Source organism: Tachypleus tridentatus, chromosome 11 (genome assembly GCF_004210375.1).
Source record: "Tachypleus tridentatus isolate NWPU-2018 chromosome 11, ASM421037v1, whole genome shotgun sequence".
In the NCBI taxonomy this organism is placed as follows: Eukaryota; Metazoa; Arthropoda; class Merostomata; order Xiphosura; family Limulidae; genus Tachypleus; species Tachypleus tridentatus.
The window spans coordinates 23,977,079-23,997,075 of NC_134835.1; the positions used below are offsets into that span (position 1 = coordinate 23,977,079).

The following is a 19,997-nucleotide window of genomic DNA, read 5'->3' on the forward strand; positions in this document are numbered from 1 at the left end:
TTAGCTGTCGTATCTCTCTAAAGAACAGTGTGAAACATGACAGCCAACATGTACTTCATTAGCTGTCATAACTCCCTGAAGAACAGTGTGAAACATGAGAGCCAACATGTACTTCATTAGCTGTCGTATCTCTCTAAAGAACAGTGTGAAACATGACAGCCAACATGTACTTCATTAGCTGTCGTATCTCTCTACTCCATTTTTCAAAAATTCTCTTTACACCTTGGTACTCAAATATGTTAGAACAAAACATGTTTACAGATATGTCACGGATATGTTGTTACAAAACAAGATTATCAATAATGTACTTTATTAGCTGGTGTATCCCTTGTAAATAATATGCTGCAAAATGCCAGCATAAAGAGTTGCTGGCCTTTTAAACATTCGCTCTGAGATAATAAAGATATGCAAACTGCTCTGTATATAACAAAGAGCCCTTTACTTTCCATAAAACAATTTGAGTACTTGTACAATATGGATATGAACTGAGCTCACTGTGAACTTTATAAAGTCATAAATACGTGATTGTGAGTGAAAATGATAAAATGTGAACAGTAGTAGTGTACTAAATAAACCAAACCTAATGTTTTTAGTTTTCCATAGCTTTTACTTGGGATACCACATCACCGTATACTTTGAAGCAAAAACAGAAAATAACATTAATTTATTTAGAACTAACATACTCTTCTCTCTCTTGTAGTAAAAACTTGAAATAATAAGATGAGTAATATTTTCAAAGTAAAATGTTTTTACCTTTTTCAAAATGATATCTATATAACCTGCAATAAGTTGGGAGATCTGCTCGCCCTCTGTTGTCTGAACAGAGTAGTAAGAATCAGAATAGTCACCAAAGTCCTTGAAAGAAAACAAAACAGGAAAAGCCCTTTGAATGTATTGAAGAACAAATCAGTGTGTTCTTTCAAAGTTTTAATTCTAGAATATAAACTTTATAAACAGACATTTTAGAATCTCTGTAATAAAAAACATACACTTCACTAATTCTAAAGCCATGATACATTATTTCTATAGGCTTTTCAAAAGAACATCTATATCCACAATATACATCAACACGATATCTTACCAGCGTGAAACTGTTTGGAGATGCTGCCCATCTTCTGACCGTAGTCAATGGCCATGTCTTTAATATCTGAAACAAATATTTAAAAAAAATTGCCAAAAAGGTAAACAACTTGAAAAGATTCTCCCATAAATTGTTTAAACTACTATTATTTTATTATTCATTATCAGTAATTATAGTTATCTGATTTCTTTTGTTTCAAATACTGTTTTATCAATAATTTATTCCATTATGTGATTCTCATTTCAATTTATTATTAAACCTTTTCACTCTACCTCTTTTGTCTTTTCATCTAGTCTTAAGACACTGTCCTTTGTAACTCCAAGCAACCGAGGTACTAGTTTGTTTTTGCCTTTCATTTTTTCCTGAAAGCAATGAAAAATATTTTATAGCCAAATTTAGGTCAAATTTATGACATACTTAAACAATAAATCTGAGGAAACAAAAAAACAACATTCATTTGATAACAATGCAAGATTAGTTTAAGAACCATGTTATAGCCACGATCACTCCTACATCATACAATTAAAATACCAGTGAAAGAACGAATCCTGAATATTTTCATCAAGTAACAGAAACAACTGCTTACCTTGACCAAGAAGAACGTAACTCCATATGTTCTGAGGGAACGGGCCAGTGACACATATTTGACCTTAGCCTCAATTTCACTTAGGTGCAGGCATGTTTTATGTTCCTGATTGCAAAGTACATTATAAGTGTCCATCATGTATAACCAGTTTACTAAAAAATATGTCATTAGTGTAAATTATGTATAACCAGTTTATTAAAAAATACATCATTATTAGTGTAAATCATGTATAACCAGTTTACTAAAAAATACATCATTAGCGTCAATCAAGTATAACTAGTTTACTAAAAATACATCATTAGTGTAAATATTATACAAACACTTTACAGAAAAAAAATGTTACAGAAAAACATACGTTTTTTGCTTAAACTATTAGTGTATTTTTTTCTGTAACAATTAAATAAGCAGCTGAACAGTTGCCACATCACTTTAATATTTAAAACTCAGAGGTGTAAAAAATGTTTTAAAAAAATATAAATATATTTTGTAGTAAATACTTGAACAGTATTTGTAAGATCACACAGTTTATTAAATAACACAAGTTGCAACATAAGTATGTTTATAAGCATCACTAAAATGTATCTTTACTATGGTTCAGCAGTTGTATCTAATATTTCACCACGTTTAACAACTAAATAAGTTGTTCCAATATAAATTAATCACGCGTTTACTCTCTCCATACAAAGCCTTGTTAACTTAATGTTTTCCACATAGGTTTTGTTAAATATTTTCATAAGTTAATTTCCATTTTATCACCATAGATTTTATGTAAAAATAAGATATATTTTCTTAACTTCATTTGTTCATCTAACAGTACAGCACATTAACGTGGATAAACAGGTGATGCCAGAGCAAACAATACAGCCAATACAGCAACATTTCACACAAATAAACTGTATAATTACAGTAAAGTCTATGGATAGATTTACAATTTTTCCTTATGGTAAGTATTTTCAAAAATGCTGCTCTTGATCTTAAATATTATTATTGTAACGCTTAACTAATTCACACGTACGTTTAGCCTTCATCGCATGGGGGGGGACACTCCTATTACTTCCGTCCTTCATGTTCTGAATTAAATGGTCTATTTTTTTTTTCATAATTTCTATTTAGTCCGTTTCCAAATTCAAAACACTAAAACAAAGTCAAGACGTGATCCAAAATTCATACCACAAATATTTTCTTTTCAATTCCTTTTACAAATTCAAAACACTAAAACAAAGTCAAGACGTGATCCAAAATTCATACCACAAATATTTTCTTTTCAATTCCTTTTACTTTCCAGTAATCTTTTGGCAAAAACTCCTTGATGCTGTAAACAGAAGCAAATAATGATACAGAAATCACCAATACAGATTAATATTTTCATAAATTCTTCATTTCATTCCAATCTTGTGTGTTTCAAACAATAAATGGTAATACACACGTTTTTAAAGCATGTATTCAAAACTAATTACAGACTTTCTTTTAATTGGGTAATAGCCACGTTTAAAGTTTATGAGTTAAACAATCTAAGCACACAACATATCATGATACAAAAAGGTGTTGCTACACAAGTTAGTATTTACTGTGTTTGTGTAAGGCTTAGTGACCATGTGGATGTGTCTTTCAAGGTAATGCTAAGGACAGAGAAAGTTCTGGATAAATACAAAACTTTTTTTATGTATGAACTAATTTTCATTGTCTTTTATCACAGTAAAATATTAAATTAGCACTTTATGGATATTACTTAAAATGAAGCTAAGCCTCAAAATAAAAACAGTGTGTGTCCAGTTCCAATTTATTACAATATTATTAGGAATAAACATCTAAATTATACACAGAAAAACATTTTTTATCTTAGATAGTTTTGTACTTTTTTAAAGGATGTCTCAAGAAATTCATAAAACATTATTTTCAAAGTGATACTTAAATTATATATTCCTCTTAAAATAGATTTACATTTATTTACTACAATTAATAATTTTGAAATTTGCAATACTAGATTTCACAAAGTATTACAATAAAATAGTAAATATTTAATCCTATTTTCATTCAAAAGCACAAATTATGTTACACTTTTATATCACAATCACGAGTCTTTTAAAATATTTTTTATTATTGGATCCAATTAATAGAATGTTGGCTTTCAAGCTTCAAATTTATAATTATACCCGGATATTTATTTGCAAGTTACACAAAAATAAACCAGCTTTATTCATGTTTTAAACTTTTCAATTCTTTTCAAATTTGCTTAAAAAAACATTTATTGATATGCTTTAAGCAAATATATTTGAAAGGACTAATATTTTAAAATCATTTTAACTTTTATGTCACCTGGTTATATTAACTTACTCGAGAAAACCAGGTTTGTGTTTCACTTCACTGTGATCCCCAAACTGAATCTGGCACTGAACTCCAGCAAACTTGCAAGCCTGTTCATATGTGACTGGGTGAGTTCCATTAAGAATTGCACCTTGTGCCTACATAATTAGAAAAAAATATTTTTCCTTCAAGAATTTATAACAACTGTAATGTTAATGTGATTTGTAGCTAATGTTAAGAACACCTGTTAATTACCATACATGATACATACAAAAGTAAAAAACATTGCTGTACATAATCTTTCAGTCCTAAAATTTGACTTTGAGTTACTTTGTATATGTAAAGCATAATTATTATTACCAACTTCAAAATGTTTTCGTACCTTAGTTTGTAAGTAAAGCATTATTATACATTAATGTTCACATCATCCATACATTTGAAACTGTAAAGTTCATAAACTTATGGCTTCACAAAACAAACACATATCTGCATAAACACAGTTACTTTTAAAAAAAAAATATCTTGTGAAAACCACATTGCTAATGAACATATTTAATTAAGTAATTCTAATTTCTAACACACATCTCACAAGCATTCACTTTGAAAATAATATGATTCAATTCTCCAGGTAGCATTTTAAATATAAGTTTTAGTGTCACATAAAAGTGACGTCCTTCTTTGCATAATGTGCTTTGATATATACCCATTGGTTCTGTGTATAATATGCATTATGACACACATGATATTCTATAATGGTCTACAATAAACTATATTTCATATTTCACTCAAAGGTCCAAAAAAGATTAGGAGACATTTATATCATAAATGTAAACATAAATAAAGGTTTAAAACAACGAAAAATAAAACAATATTATAAATTGTAAATATACTTTAAAAAATTCTTCCGAACTATGTTTGTAAGAAATGTGTAAAATCATACTATGTTACTATTCAAACACACATAACATTTTGTGATCAGAACAAACCAAAAAAACACATTGTATGATAATAAACTCAAAACAAATACAAACTTACATGGTATCATACTGTGTATTACAATGAACAACAACAAAACCTAGTGTGATTATCAACCCCAAACAAATACAAACTTACATGGTACCACACTGTGTATTACAATGAACAACAACAAAACCTAGTGTGATTATCAACCCCAAACAAATACAAACTTGCATGGTACCATACTGTGTATTACAATGAACAACAACAAAACCTAGTGTGATTATCAACCCCAAACAAATACAAACTTACATGGTACCACACTGTGTATTACAATGAACAACAACAAAACCTACTGTGATTATCAACCCCAAACAAATACAAACTTACATGGTACCACACTGTGTATTACAATGAACAACAACAAAACCTAGTGTGATTATCAACCCCAAACAAATACAAACTTACATGGTACAACACTGTGTATTACAATGAACAACAACAAAACCTACTGTGATTATCAACCCCAAACAAATACAAACTTACATGGTACAACACTATATATTACAATGAACAACAACAAAACCTAGTGTGATTATCAACCCCAAACAAATACAAACTTACATGGTACCACACTGTGTATTACAATGAACAACAACAAAACCTAGTGTGATTATCAACCCCAAACAAATACAAACTTACATGGTACCACACTGTGTATTACAATGAACAACAACAAAACCTAGTGTGATTATCAACCCCAAACAAATACAAACTTACATGGTACAACACTGTGTATTACAATGAACAACAACAAAACCTAGTGTGATTATCAACCCCAAACAAATACAAACTTACATGGTACCACACTATATATTACAATGAACAACAACAAAACCTAGTGTGATTATCAACCCCAAACAAATACAAACTTACATGGTACCACACTATATATTACAATGAACAACAACAAAACCTAGTGTGATTATCAACCCCAAACAAATACAAACTTACATGGTACCACACTGTGTATTACAATGAACAACAACAAAACCTATTGTGATTATCAACCCAAACAAATACACACTTACATGGTACCACACTATATATTACAATGAACAACAACAAAACCTAGTGTGATTATCAACCCCAAACAAATACAAACTTACATGGTACAACACTGTGTATTACAATGAACAACAACAAAACCTAGTGTGATTATCAACCCCAAACAAATACCAACTTACATGGTACCACACTGTGTATTACAATGAACAACAACAAAACCTACTGTGATTATCAACCCAAACAAATACAAACTTACATGGTACCACACTGTGTATTACAATGAACAACAACAAAACCTGCTGTGATTATCAACCCCAAACAAATACAACCTTACATGGTACAACACTGTGTATTACAATGAACAACAACAAAACCTACTGTGATTATCAACCCAAACAATTACAACCTTACATTGTACAACACTGTGTATTACAATGAACAACAACAAAACCTAGTGTGATTATCAACCCAAACAAATACAACCTTACATTGTACAACACTGTGTATTACAATGAACAACAACAAAACCTAGTGTAATTATCAACCCCAAACAAATACAAACTTACATGGTACCACACTGTGTATTACAATGAACAACAACAAAACCTAGTGTGATTATCAACCCCAAACAAATACAAACTTGCATGGTACCATACTGTGTATTACAATGAACAACAACAAAACCTAGTGTGATTATCAACCCCAAACAAATACAAACTTACATGGTACCACACTGTGTATTACAATGAACAACAACAAAACCTAGTGTGATTATCAACCCCAAACAAATACAAACTTACATGGTACCACACTGTGTATTACAATGAACAACAACAAAACCTAGTGTGATTATCAACCCCAAACAAATACAAACTTACATGGTACAACACTGTGTATTACAATGAACAACAACAAAACCTACTGTGATTATCAACCCCAAACAAATACAAACTTACATGGTACAACACTATATATTACAATGAACAACAACAAAACCTAGTGTGATTATCAACCCCAAACAAATACAAACTTACATGGTACCACACTGTGTATTACAATGAACAACAACAAAACCTAGTGTGATTATCAACCCCAAACAAATACAAACTTACATGGTACCACACTGTGTATTACAATGAACAACAACAAAACCTAGTGTGATTATCAACCCCAAACAAATACAAACTTACATGGTACAACACTGTGTATTACAATGAACAACAACAAAACCTAGTGTGATTATCAACCCCAAACAAATACAAACTTACATGGTACCACACTATATATTACAATGAACAACAACAAAACCTAGTGTGATTATCAACCCCAAACAAATACAAACTTACATGGTACCACACTATATATTACAATGAACAACAACAAAACCTAGTGTGATTATCAACCCCAAACAAATACAAACTTACATGGTACCACACTGTGTATTACAATGAACAACAACAAAACCTATTGTGATTATCAACCCAAACAAATACACACTTACATGGTACCACACTATATATTACAATGAACAACAACAAAACCTAGTGTGATTATCAACCCCAAACAAATACAAACTTACATGGTACAACACTGTATTACAATGAACAACAACAAAACCTAGTGTGATTATCAACCCCAAACAAATACCAACTTACATGGTACCACACTGTGTATTACAATGAACAACAACAAAACCTACTGTGATTATCAACCCAAACAAATACAAACTTACATGGTACCACACTGTGTATTACAATGAACAACAACAAAACCTGCTGTGATTATCAACCCCAAACAAATACAACCTTACATGGTAAACACTGTGTATTACAATGAACAACAACAAAACCTAGTGTGATTATCAACCCCAAACAAATACAAACTTACATGGTTTTTAACACTGTGTATTACAATGAACAACAACAAAACCTAGTGTGATTATCAACCCCAAACAAATACAAACTTACATGGTACCACACTATATATTACAATGAACAACAACAAAACCTAGTGTGATTATCAACCCCAAACAAATACAAACTTACATGGTACCACACTATATATTACAATGAACAACAACAAAACCTAGTGTGATTATCAACCCCAAACAAATACAAACTTACATGGTACCACACTGTGTATTACAATGAACAACAACAAAACCTATTGTGATTATCAACCCAAACAAATACAACCTTACATTGTACAACACTGTGTATTACAATGAACAACAACAAAACCTAGTGTGATTATCAACCCCAAACAAATACCAACTTACATGGTACCACACTGTGTATTACAATGAACAACAACAAAACCTACTGTGATTATCAACCCAAACAAATACAAACTTACATGGTACCACACTGTGTATTACAATGAACAACAACAAAACCTGCTGTGATTATCAACCCCAAACAAATACAACCTTACATGGTACAACACTGTGTATTACAATGAACAACAACAAAACCTACTGTGATTATCAACCCAAACAAATACAACCTTACATTGTACAACACTGTGTATTACAATGAACAACAACAAAACCTAGTGTGATTATCAACCCAAACAAATACAACCTTACATTGTACAACACTGTGTATTACAATGAACAACAACAAAACCTAGTGTGATTATCAACCCCAAACAAATACAACCTTACATTGTACAACACTGTGTATTACAATGAACAACAACAAAACCTACTGTGATTATCAACCCAAACAAATACAAACTTACATGGTACCACACTGTGTATTACAATGAACAACAACAAAACCTGCTGTGATTATCAACCCAAACAAATACAAACTTACATTGTACAACACTGTGTATTACAATGAACAACAACAAAACCTGCTGTGATTATCAACCCAAACAAATACAACCTTACATTGTACAACACTGTGTATTACAATGAACAACAACAAAACCTAGTGTGATTATCAACCCAAACAAATACAAACTTACATGGTACCACACTGTGTATTACAATGAACAACAACAAAACCTAGTGTGATTATCAACCCCAAACAAATACAAACTTACATGGTACAACACTGTGTATTACAATGAACAACAACAAAACCTAGTGTGATTATCAACCCCAAACAAATACAAACTTACATGGTACCACACTGTGTATTACAATGAACAACAACAAAACCTAGTGTGATTATCAACCCCAAACAAATACAAACTTGCATGGTACCATACTGTGTATTACAATGAACAACAACAAAACCTAGTGTGATTATCAACCCCAAACAAATACAAACTTACATGGTACCACACTGTATATTACAATGAACAACAACAAAACCTACTGTGATTATCAACCCCAAACAAATACAAACTTACATGGTACCACACTGTATTACAATGAACAACAACAAAACCTAGTGTGATTATCAACCCCAAACAAATACAAACTTACATGGTACAACACTGTGTATTACAATGAACAACAACAAAACCTACTGTGATTATCAACCCCAAACAAATACAAACTTACATGGTACAACACTATATATTACAATGAACAACAACAAAACCTAGTGTGATTATCAACCCCAAACAAATACAAACTTACATGGTACCACACTGTGTATTACAATGAACAACAACAAAACCTAGTGTGATTATCAACCCCAAACAAATACAAACTTACATGGTACCACACTGTGTATTACAATGAACAACAACAAAACCTAGTGTGATTATCAACCCCAAACAAATACAAACTTACATGGTACAACACTGTGTATTACAATGAACAACAACAAAACCTAGTGTGATTATCAACCCCAAACAAATACAAACTTACATGGTACCACACTATATATTACAATGAACAACAACAAAACCTAGTGTGATTATCAACCCCAAACAAATACAAACTTACATGGTACCACACTATATATTACAATGAACAACAACAAAACCTAGTGTGATTATCAACCCCAAACAAATACAAACTTACATGGTACCACACTGTGTATTACAATGAACAACAACAAAACCTATTGTGATTATCAACCCAAACAAATACACACTTACATGGTACCACACTATATATTACAATGAACAACAACAAAACCTAGTGTGATTATCAACCCCAAACAAATACAAACTTACATGGTACAACACTGTGTATTACAATGAACAACAACAAAACCTAGTGTGATTATCAACCCCAAACAAATACCAACTTACATGGTACCACACTGTGTATTACAATGAACAACAACAAAACCTACTGTGATTATCAACCCAAACAAATACAAACTTACATGGTACCACACTGTGTATTACAATGAACAACAACAAAACCTGCTGTGATTATCAACCCCAAACAAATACAACCTTACATGGTACAACACTGTGTATTACAATGAACAACAACAAAACCTACTGTGATTATCAACCCAAACAATTACAACCTTACATTGTACAACACTGTGTATTACAATGAACAACAACAAAACCTAGTGTGATTATCAACCCAAACAAATACAACCTTACATTGTACAACACTGTGTATTACAATGAACAACAACAAAACCTAGTGTAATTATCAACCCCAAACAAATACAAACTTACATGGTACCACACTGTGTATTACAATGAACAACAACAAAACCTAGTGTGATTATCAACCCCAAACAAATACAAACTTGCATGGTACCATACTGTGTATTACAATGAACAACAACAAAACCTAGTGTGATTATCAACCCAAACAAATACAAACTTACATGGTACCACACTGTGTATTACAATGAACAACAACAAAACCTAGTGTGATTATCAACCCCAAACAAATACAAACTTACATGGTACCACACTGTATTACAATGAACAACAACAAAACCTAGTGTGATTATCAACCCCAAACAAATACAAACTTACATGGTACAACACTGTATATTACAATGAACAACAACAAAACCTACTGTGATTATCAACCCCAAACAAATACAAACTTACATGGTACAACACTATATATTACAATGAACAACAACAAAACCTAGTGTGATTATCAACCCCAAACAAATACAAACTTACATGGTACCACACTGTGTATTACAATGAACAACAACAAAACCTAGTGTGATTATCAACCCCAAACAAATACAAACTTACATGGTACCACACTGTGTATTACAATGAACAACAACAAAACCTACTGTGATTATCAACCCCAAACAAATACAAACTTACATGGTACCACACTGTGTATTACAATGAACAACAACAAAACCTAGTGTGATTATCAACCCCAAACAAATACAAACTTACATGGTACAACACTGTGTATTACAATGAACAACAACAAAACCTACTGTGATTATCAACCCCAAACAAATACAAACTTACATGGTACAACACTATATATTACAATGAACAACAACAAAACCTAGTGTGATTATCAACCCCAAACAAATACAAACTTACATGGTACCACACTGTGTATTACAATGAACAACAACAAAACCTAGTGTGATTATCAACCCCAAACAAATACAAACTTACATGGTACCACACTGTGTATTACAATGAACAACAACAAAACCTAGTGTGATTATCAACCCCAAACAAATACAAACTTACATGGTACAACACTGTGTATTACAATGAACAACAACAAAACCTAGTGTGATTATCAACCCCAAACAAATACAAACTTACATGGTACCACACTATATATTACAATGAACAACAACAAAACCTAGTGTGATTATCAACCCCAAACAAATACAAACTTACATGGTGCCACACTATATATTACAATGAACAACAACAAAACCTAGTGTGATTATCAACCCCAAACAAATACAAACTTACATGGTACCACACTGTGTATTACAATGAACAACAACAAAACCTATTGTGATTATCAACCCAAACAAATACACACTTACATGGTACCACACTATATATTACAATGAACAACAACAAAACCTAGTGTGATTATCAACCCCAAACAAATACAAACTTACATGGTACAACACTGTGTATTACAATGAACAACAACAAAACCTAGTGTGATTATCAACCCCAAACAAATACCAACTTACATGGTACCACACTGTGTATTACAATGAACAACAACAAAACCTACTGTGATTATCAACCCAAACAAATACAAACTTACATGGTGCCACACTGTGTATTACAATGAACAACAACAAAACCTGCTGTGATTATCAACCCCAAACAAATACAACCTTACATGGTACAACACTGTGTATTACAATGAACAACAACAAAACCTACTGTGATTATCAACCCAAACAATTACAACCTTACATTGTACAACACTGTGTATTACAATGAACAACAACAAAACCTAGTGTGATTATCAACCCAAACAAATACAACCTTACATTGTACAACACTGTGTATTACAATGAACAACAACAAAACCTAGTGTAATTATCAACCCCAAACAAATACAAACTTACATGGTACCACACTGTGTATTACAATGAACAACAACAAAACCTAGTGTGATTATCAACCCCAAACAAATACAAACTTGCATGGTACCATACTGTGTATTACAATGAACAACAACAAAACCTAGTGTGATTATCAACCCCAAACAAATACAAACTTACATGGTACCACACTGTGTATTACAATGAACAACAACAAAACCTAGTGTGATTATCAACCCCAAACAAATACAAACTTACATGGTACCACACTGTGTATTACAATGAACAACAACAAAACCTAGTGTGATTATCAACCCCAAACAAATACAAACTTACATGGTACAACACTGTGTATTACAATGAACAACAACAAAACCTACTGTGATTATCAACCCCAAACAAATACAAACTTACATGGTACAACACTATATATTACAATGAACAACAACAAAATCTAGTGTGATTATCAACCCCAAACAAATACAAACTTACATGGTACCACACTGTGTATTACAATGAACAACAACAAAACCTAGTGTGATTATCAACCCCAAACAAATACAAACTTACATGGTACCACACTGTGTATTACAATGAACAACAACAAAACCTAGTGTGATTATCAACCCCAAACAAATACAAACTTACATGGTACAACACTGTGTATTACAATGAACAACAACAAAACCTAGTGTGATTATCAACCCCAAACAAATACAAACTTACATGGTACCACACTATATATTACAATGAACAACAACAAAACCTAGTGTGATTATCAACCCCAAACAAATACAAACTTACATGGTACCACACTATATATTACAATGAACAACAACAAAACCTAGTGTGATTATCAACCCCAAACAAATACAAACTTACATGGTACCACACTGTGTATTACAATGAACAACAACAAAACCTATTGTGATTATCAACCCAAACAAATACACACTTACATGGTACCACACTATATATTACAATGAACAACAACAAAACCTAGTGTGATTATCAACCCCAAACAAATACAAACTTACATGGTACAACACTGTGTATTACAATGAACAACAACAAAACCTAGTGTGATTATCAACCCCAAACAAATACCAACTTACATGGTACCACACTGTGTATTACAATGAACAACAACAAAACCTACTGTGATTATCAACCCAAACAAATACAAACTTACATGGTACCACACTGTGTATTACAATGAACAACAACAAAACCTGCTGTGATTATCAACCCCAAACAAATACAACCTTACATGGTAAACACTGTGTATTACAATGAACAACAACAAAACCTAGTGTGATTATCAACCCCAAACAAATACAAACTTACATGGTACAACACTGTGTATTACAATGAACAACAACAAAACCTAGTGTGATTATCAACCCCAAACAAATACAAACTTACATGGTACCACACTATATATTACAATGAACAACAACAAAACCTAGTGTGATTATCAACCCCAAACAAATACAAACTTACATGGTACCACACTATATATTACAATGAACAACAACAAAACCTAGTGTGATTATCAACCCCAAATACAAACTTACATGGTACCACACTGTGTATTACAATGAACAACAACAAAACCTATTGTGATTATCAACCCAAACAAATACAACCTTACATTGTACAACACTGTGTATTACAATGAACAACAACAAAACCTAGTGTGATTATCAACCCCAAACAAATACCAACTTACATGGTACCACACTGTGTATTACAATGAACAACAACAAAACCTACTGTGATTATCAACCCAAACAAATACAAACTTACATGGTACCACACTGTGTATTACAATGAACAACAACAAAACCTGCTGTGATTATCAACCCCAAACAAATACAACCTTACATGGTACAACACTGTGTATTACAATGAACAACAACAAAACCTACTGTGATTATCAACCCAAACAAATACAACCTTACATTGTACAACACTGTGTATTACAATGAACAACAACAAAACCTAGTGTGATTATCAACCCAAACAAATACAACCTTACATTGTACAACACTGTGTATTACAATGAACAACAACAAAACCTAGTGTGATTATCAACCCCAAACAAATACAACCTTACATTGTACAACACTGTGTATTACAATGAACAACAACAAAACCTACTGTGATTATCAACCCAAACAAATACAAACTTACATGGTACCACACTGTGTATTACAATGAACAACAACAAAACCTGCTGTGATTATCAACCCAAACAAATACAAACTTACATTGTACAACACTGTGTATTACAATGAACAACAACAAAACCTGCTGTGATTATCAACCCAAACAAATACAACCTTACATTGTACAACACTGTGTATTACAATGAACAACAACAAAACCTAGTGTGATTATCAACCCCAAACAAATACAAACTTACATGGTACAACACTGTGTATTACAATGAACAACAACAAAACCTAGTGTGATTATCAACCCAAACAAATACAAACTTACATGGTACCACACTGTGTATTACAATGAACAACAACAAAACCTAGTGTGATTATCAACCCAAACAAATACAACCTTACATGGTACCACACAGTGTATTACAATGAACAACAACAAAACCTAGTGTGATTATCAACCCCTAAGAAATACAAACTTACATGGTACCACACTGTGTATTACAATGAACAACAACAAAACCTGCTGTGATTATCAACCCCAAACAAATACAACCTTACATGGTACCATACTGTGTATTACAATGAACAACAACAAAACCTAGTGTGATTATCAACCCCAAACAAATACAAACTTACATGGTACAACACTGTGTATTACAATGAACAACAACAAAACGTACTGTGATTATCAACCCAAACAAATACAACCTTACATTGTACAACACTGTGTATTACAATGAACAACAACAAAACCTAGTGTGATTATCAACCCAAACAAATACAACCTTACATTGTACAACACTGTGTATTACAATGCACAACAACAAAACCTAGTGTGATTATCAACCCAAGCAAATACAAACTTACATGGTACAACACTGTGTATTACAATGAACAACAACAAAACCTGCTGTGATTATCAACCCAAACAAATACAAACATACATGTAATCACACTGTGTATTCCAATACTTTTTAACAAGAATTGCACCACTGCACAAATTAATTTCTAAACAGAAATAAATGAACTATTATTACAACAGGTTTTTTTCTTTTGTTCTGACACAAACTAAGACAATCAGTAACAGGAACTTCTGATAAAAATATGCTATTGACACTAAAATGTAATTTAAAATATCTTTAAACAGGAAGTATACACACACATATACCTTTCTGTAAAATAATGTTCAATGAAAAGAATATCAAAATGAAATGGAACATGCCTACAAACAGTAAAATAAACATTAACATTCAACCAATTACTAAAACATAACATCTAATATTTTTAAATAAGAATTTTGAAATTTGAAACACCATATGATTGTAAAAACTGAACAGATGCCTGTGTAGATAACCAATACACACCATACAGTTTATAAACATACACACACATACCTGAACATACAATAAATTTAACTGAACAGGATCCCTGGAGTCAACATTCTGGTCAGAAAAGAAAAACTTTCGTCGTAGCAAGAGGGTTTCTTCCTCTTTTATACCTTGTTCTCTCAAAGTCTTTGAATGGTCGACCCAATTTACTACATTAAAAAACGAGGGGCAGAACAAAAGATTGAACAATAAACTGAGAATAATTCTATTAATATTAAAGTTCCCTTAAAGCATAAATAACATAAAATGATTGTACGACAGATGATTATGTCGAAGTGTATACTGAGTTCTAAGTAATATTTACAAAGTCCTCAAAATATCTAAAAATATTCTTTGTCATTAATGTAACCTGTACTAATGTTTTACACATGTTGAAAACAGTTCCTTCTATGAGGTTTGAAGAAGATTTATAGATAAAAAAACAGAAGTCAGAAAGAGACAAAAGAGGAACTGTTTGGTTCTTTACTTGAAAAACATTAAATGATATAACAAAACATAATGTTTATTGACCTGTTGGTCTATATCAGTTGTCCTATCCTCTAAGCCAAACTCACTCTACTGAATAAATTAATTTAAAAATGAAAAAAAGTACAGCCAGCCCTTATCATTCATACATCTATTATTACAGCTAGCCCTAATCATTCATACATCTATTAATACAGCTAGCCCTAATCATTCATACATCTATTATTACAGCTAGCCCTAATCATTCATACATCTATTATTACAGCTAGCCCTAATCATTCATACATCTATTAATACAGCTAGCCCTAATCATTCATACATCTATTAATACAGCTAGCCCTAATCATTCATACATCTATTATTACAGCTAGCCCTAATCATTCATACATCTATTAATACAGCTAGCCCTAATCATTCATACATCTATTAAGCTTTTTTTAAACTCAAATTTACTGCCCCCACAACATCTGAAGGTAATCCATTTCACAGGCCAACCAACCTATTTGAAAAATAAACTTATCTTAGCTGAAAATGGCTTCTACCGTGCTAAAATCTATATTTGTGTGCCTTAGTTTTATAATTCTTGCTGTTGAGTATGAAAAATGTTGATGAATCAACATAATTTACACCATTAACATTTCCAGCAAGTCCTCACTAACTCTTTTTCTTTCCATAGAAAACAATTCTAAGGATCATAATCTTTCCTTATATGACAACCCCTGCATCCCAGGCACCATTTTGGTAGCCCTCCTCTGAATCTTTTTCAGCAATTCGATGTCTTTACTACAGTAAGAAGCCCAAGACTAAATACAATATTTCAAATGTGGCCTAACCAGCAACCTATACAATGAAACCATAACTTCTTTAGACTAGTATTCAATATTTCTGTAAATACAATCTAAAATCCTATTTGTCCAACCACTAGCAACAGGAAGGTGTTTTGATGGCTTTAGAGACTGATCAACTTTTATACCAAGAATCTTTTCTTTCACAACACTCTAGGCTATTCACATTCAAATGATGACAATCCACATCCATTATCTTGCATTTATTATAATTAAAATCCATCTGCCATTTATTTGCTCAAATATATGATTTAATATTTTCTAATATACAAGATAAGAAAATGTTAAATAATATACAAGATAAGAAAATATTAAATGATACACAAGATAAGAAAATGTTAAATAATATACACTATTATAAAATATTAAATAATATACAAAATTAGAAAGTATCCAATGTAACTTATTTCACATCATAACTAAAATATTCCAAGTTCAGTCACTGTTTGAGAAACTAAATGGAAACATGTTTACTATAATTTATAGCTGCTGATACTGCAACAAGACAGATTTTAGTAGCTATGTTCGTTGACCTTGTAACGTCCTCCTCTTTAGAGAGCCAATAACTACAAATCCTTGTTCATATAAAAATATTACCTGACAGTCACCTTTCTACAGGAAGAACTGTAGTCTAAATAGGTTTAGGCATATGTGTTTCTTATCAACGTCCAACCACATTTGACCATTTTTTCTAAATTCTAACATATGAGGAAAAGAAACTGTGATCTTCATAGTAGAGTCAATCATCTTTTCAAATCTCATTTTAAAATAAAAATATTAATTTTGAGCATACAGATGTCAATTGTGTCATTAAAAATTAGGCGGATTCTTTACACGCTACTCCTAGAGAATAAGACGAAAGCTCACCAGGGAAAGAAACTAGCAACAAGATAACTATACCAACATAGCTTCACACTAAGAATGGACTGGCTCATTAAAGATTCGCCCAAGGTCAGTTACGAGTCCCGATATGAAAAATCATCTTCAACTACTGAAGAAATCCTGATGAAGATTCATCTCCTTCCTCAGAGAAGAGGTAACACTAAAATTGCCACACAGACAGTCATGCGATAAAAAAACCACAAATTTCAAGTGTGGAAAGCCAATATGTTCAGTTTAGTCTGATCCAATTTGAAGTATAGTGAAACACGTCTAATAATAATGACTAACTACTTAAGTGGGTATTAATTCTAAGCACCACTAAACCTCAAAAAGGCAAATACAATGAGTGACAGATAGAGAGTCTATACTTCTTCAGAAGGTTTCTGGATAAAATTCGAAGTTAATCTCAATATCTTCAACAGAAAAACAAGTAAACCATCTAGCACTTGTACTCTCTAATAAGAAGTATATAAACAATGAAGTGGAACTTCCAAATAAAAAAACAAGTAAACCATCTAGCACTTGTACTCTCTGATAAGAAGTATATAAACAATGAAGTGGAACTTCCAAATAAACCATTTAGTGACTACCCTAAGATTTACAGTACATCCCACTACTATAACATTTATAGTACATTCTGAGATAAAAACCATCATTGATGAGGTTGAAAACAAGCATCAGTTAAAACTAACACTTCATTTCAGCAAGATGATGTAGACAGAACAAAGTAACCACCACAGAGATCAGTATACACACTCAACTGGGTAACCACCACAGAGATCAGTACACACACTCAACTGGGTAACCACCACAGAGATCAGTACACACACTCAACTGGATAACCACCACAGATATCAGTACACACACTCAACTGGGTAACCATCACAGAGATCAGTATAGATAAAGATGGTAGATGAAGTAAACAAAATTAAAGTAAAGTAAAAAGGTGTGTGAGCTTTCACACTCTGTTCAACAGTATTTTAGTATCTGCCATCTTGGAAGTCATTAACAAAAGTATCTGGCCAGAAGTTTGGCAACGAACAAAGTTTATAAACAAAAGGAGTAACAAACCAAAAAAAGGAAAAAAAAGACGTTACTGATAATTTGTTTCAGTTCTGCAAAGTAAGATGGAAACAACAGTTTAATGACAATATTATAACATCAAAAGTGAATATATCAAGAAATGAAATGTCAAGAGGCACGACGTTTAACCTTTGAAGCAGAATCTTTGGACTGGTAGATCTAGATGCAGGTGACAAAATATACACCATGTTTATGTAAACTTAGTTTGTTTCGAATTTTGCACTTAGCTACACGAGGGCTATCTGCATTAGCTGTCCCTAATTTAGTAGTGAAAGACAAGAGGGAAGGCAGCTAGTCATCACCACTCACTGCCAACTCTTGGGCTACTCTTTTACCAATGAATAGTGGGATTTACCATTACATTGTATTGCTCAAATGGCTGAAAGGGCAAACATGTTTGGTGTGAGGGGTGAATTAGAACCTTACTCACTGGCCATCCTGAGCCATATAAACTTACATGATAATAATAGCAGGTTAATACATACATAAAGCATACAGGTTGAACACAGTGTTCCTTGAAGATAGCCATCATGAAGCTAGGCAACAAATGTATACTCTAATGGTCACTTAGAATCAGGGATAACTTCAACAAACTGAGCAACAACAGTTGAATGATCAACAATGAAGGATAAGAACACATTTAACGCAGTGAAAGAAAAGATGTTTATAAAAAAATGTTATTTCTACAAAAGTCTAAATCAGGGACGAATGA

At 32.1% G+C, this 19,997-nt stretch overlaps 1 pseudogene across 1 annotated transcript in view; it reads right to left on the bottom strand.

The window, feature by feature from the left end:
- The window catches only part of LOC143231754 (talin-2-like), a 160,729-nt pseudogene that overhangs the window by 107,579 nt on the left and 33,153 nt on the right, over positions 1-19,997 (bottom strand). Inside the window, exons 7-13 of the transcript XR_013017160.1 lie at positions 16,017-16,159; positions 4,002-4,129; positions 2,916-2,979; positions 1,668-1,772; positions 1,354-1,443; positions 1,082-1,147; positions 754-855 (exon numbers count right to left, since the gene is read on the bottom strand). The product of XR_013017160.1 is annotated as a talin-2-like (transcript). The remainder of the gene's footprint in view (positions 1-753; positions 856-1,081; positions 1,148-1,353; positions 1,444-1,667; positions 1,773-2,915; positions 2,980-4,001; positions 4,130-16,016; positions 16,160-19,997) is intronic.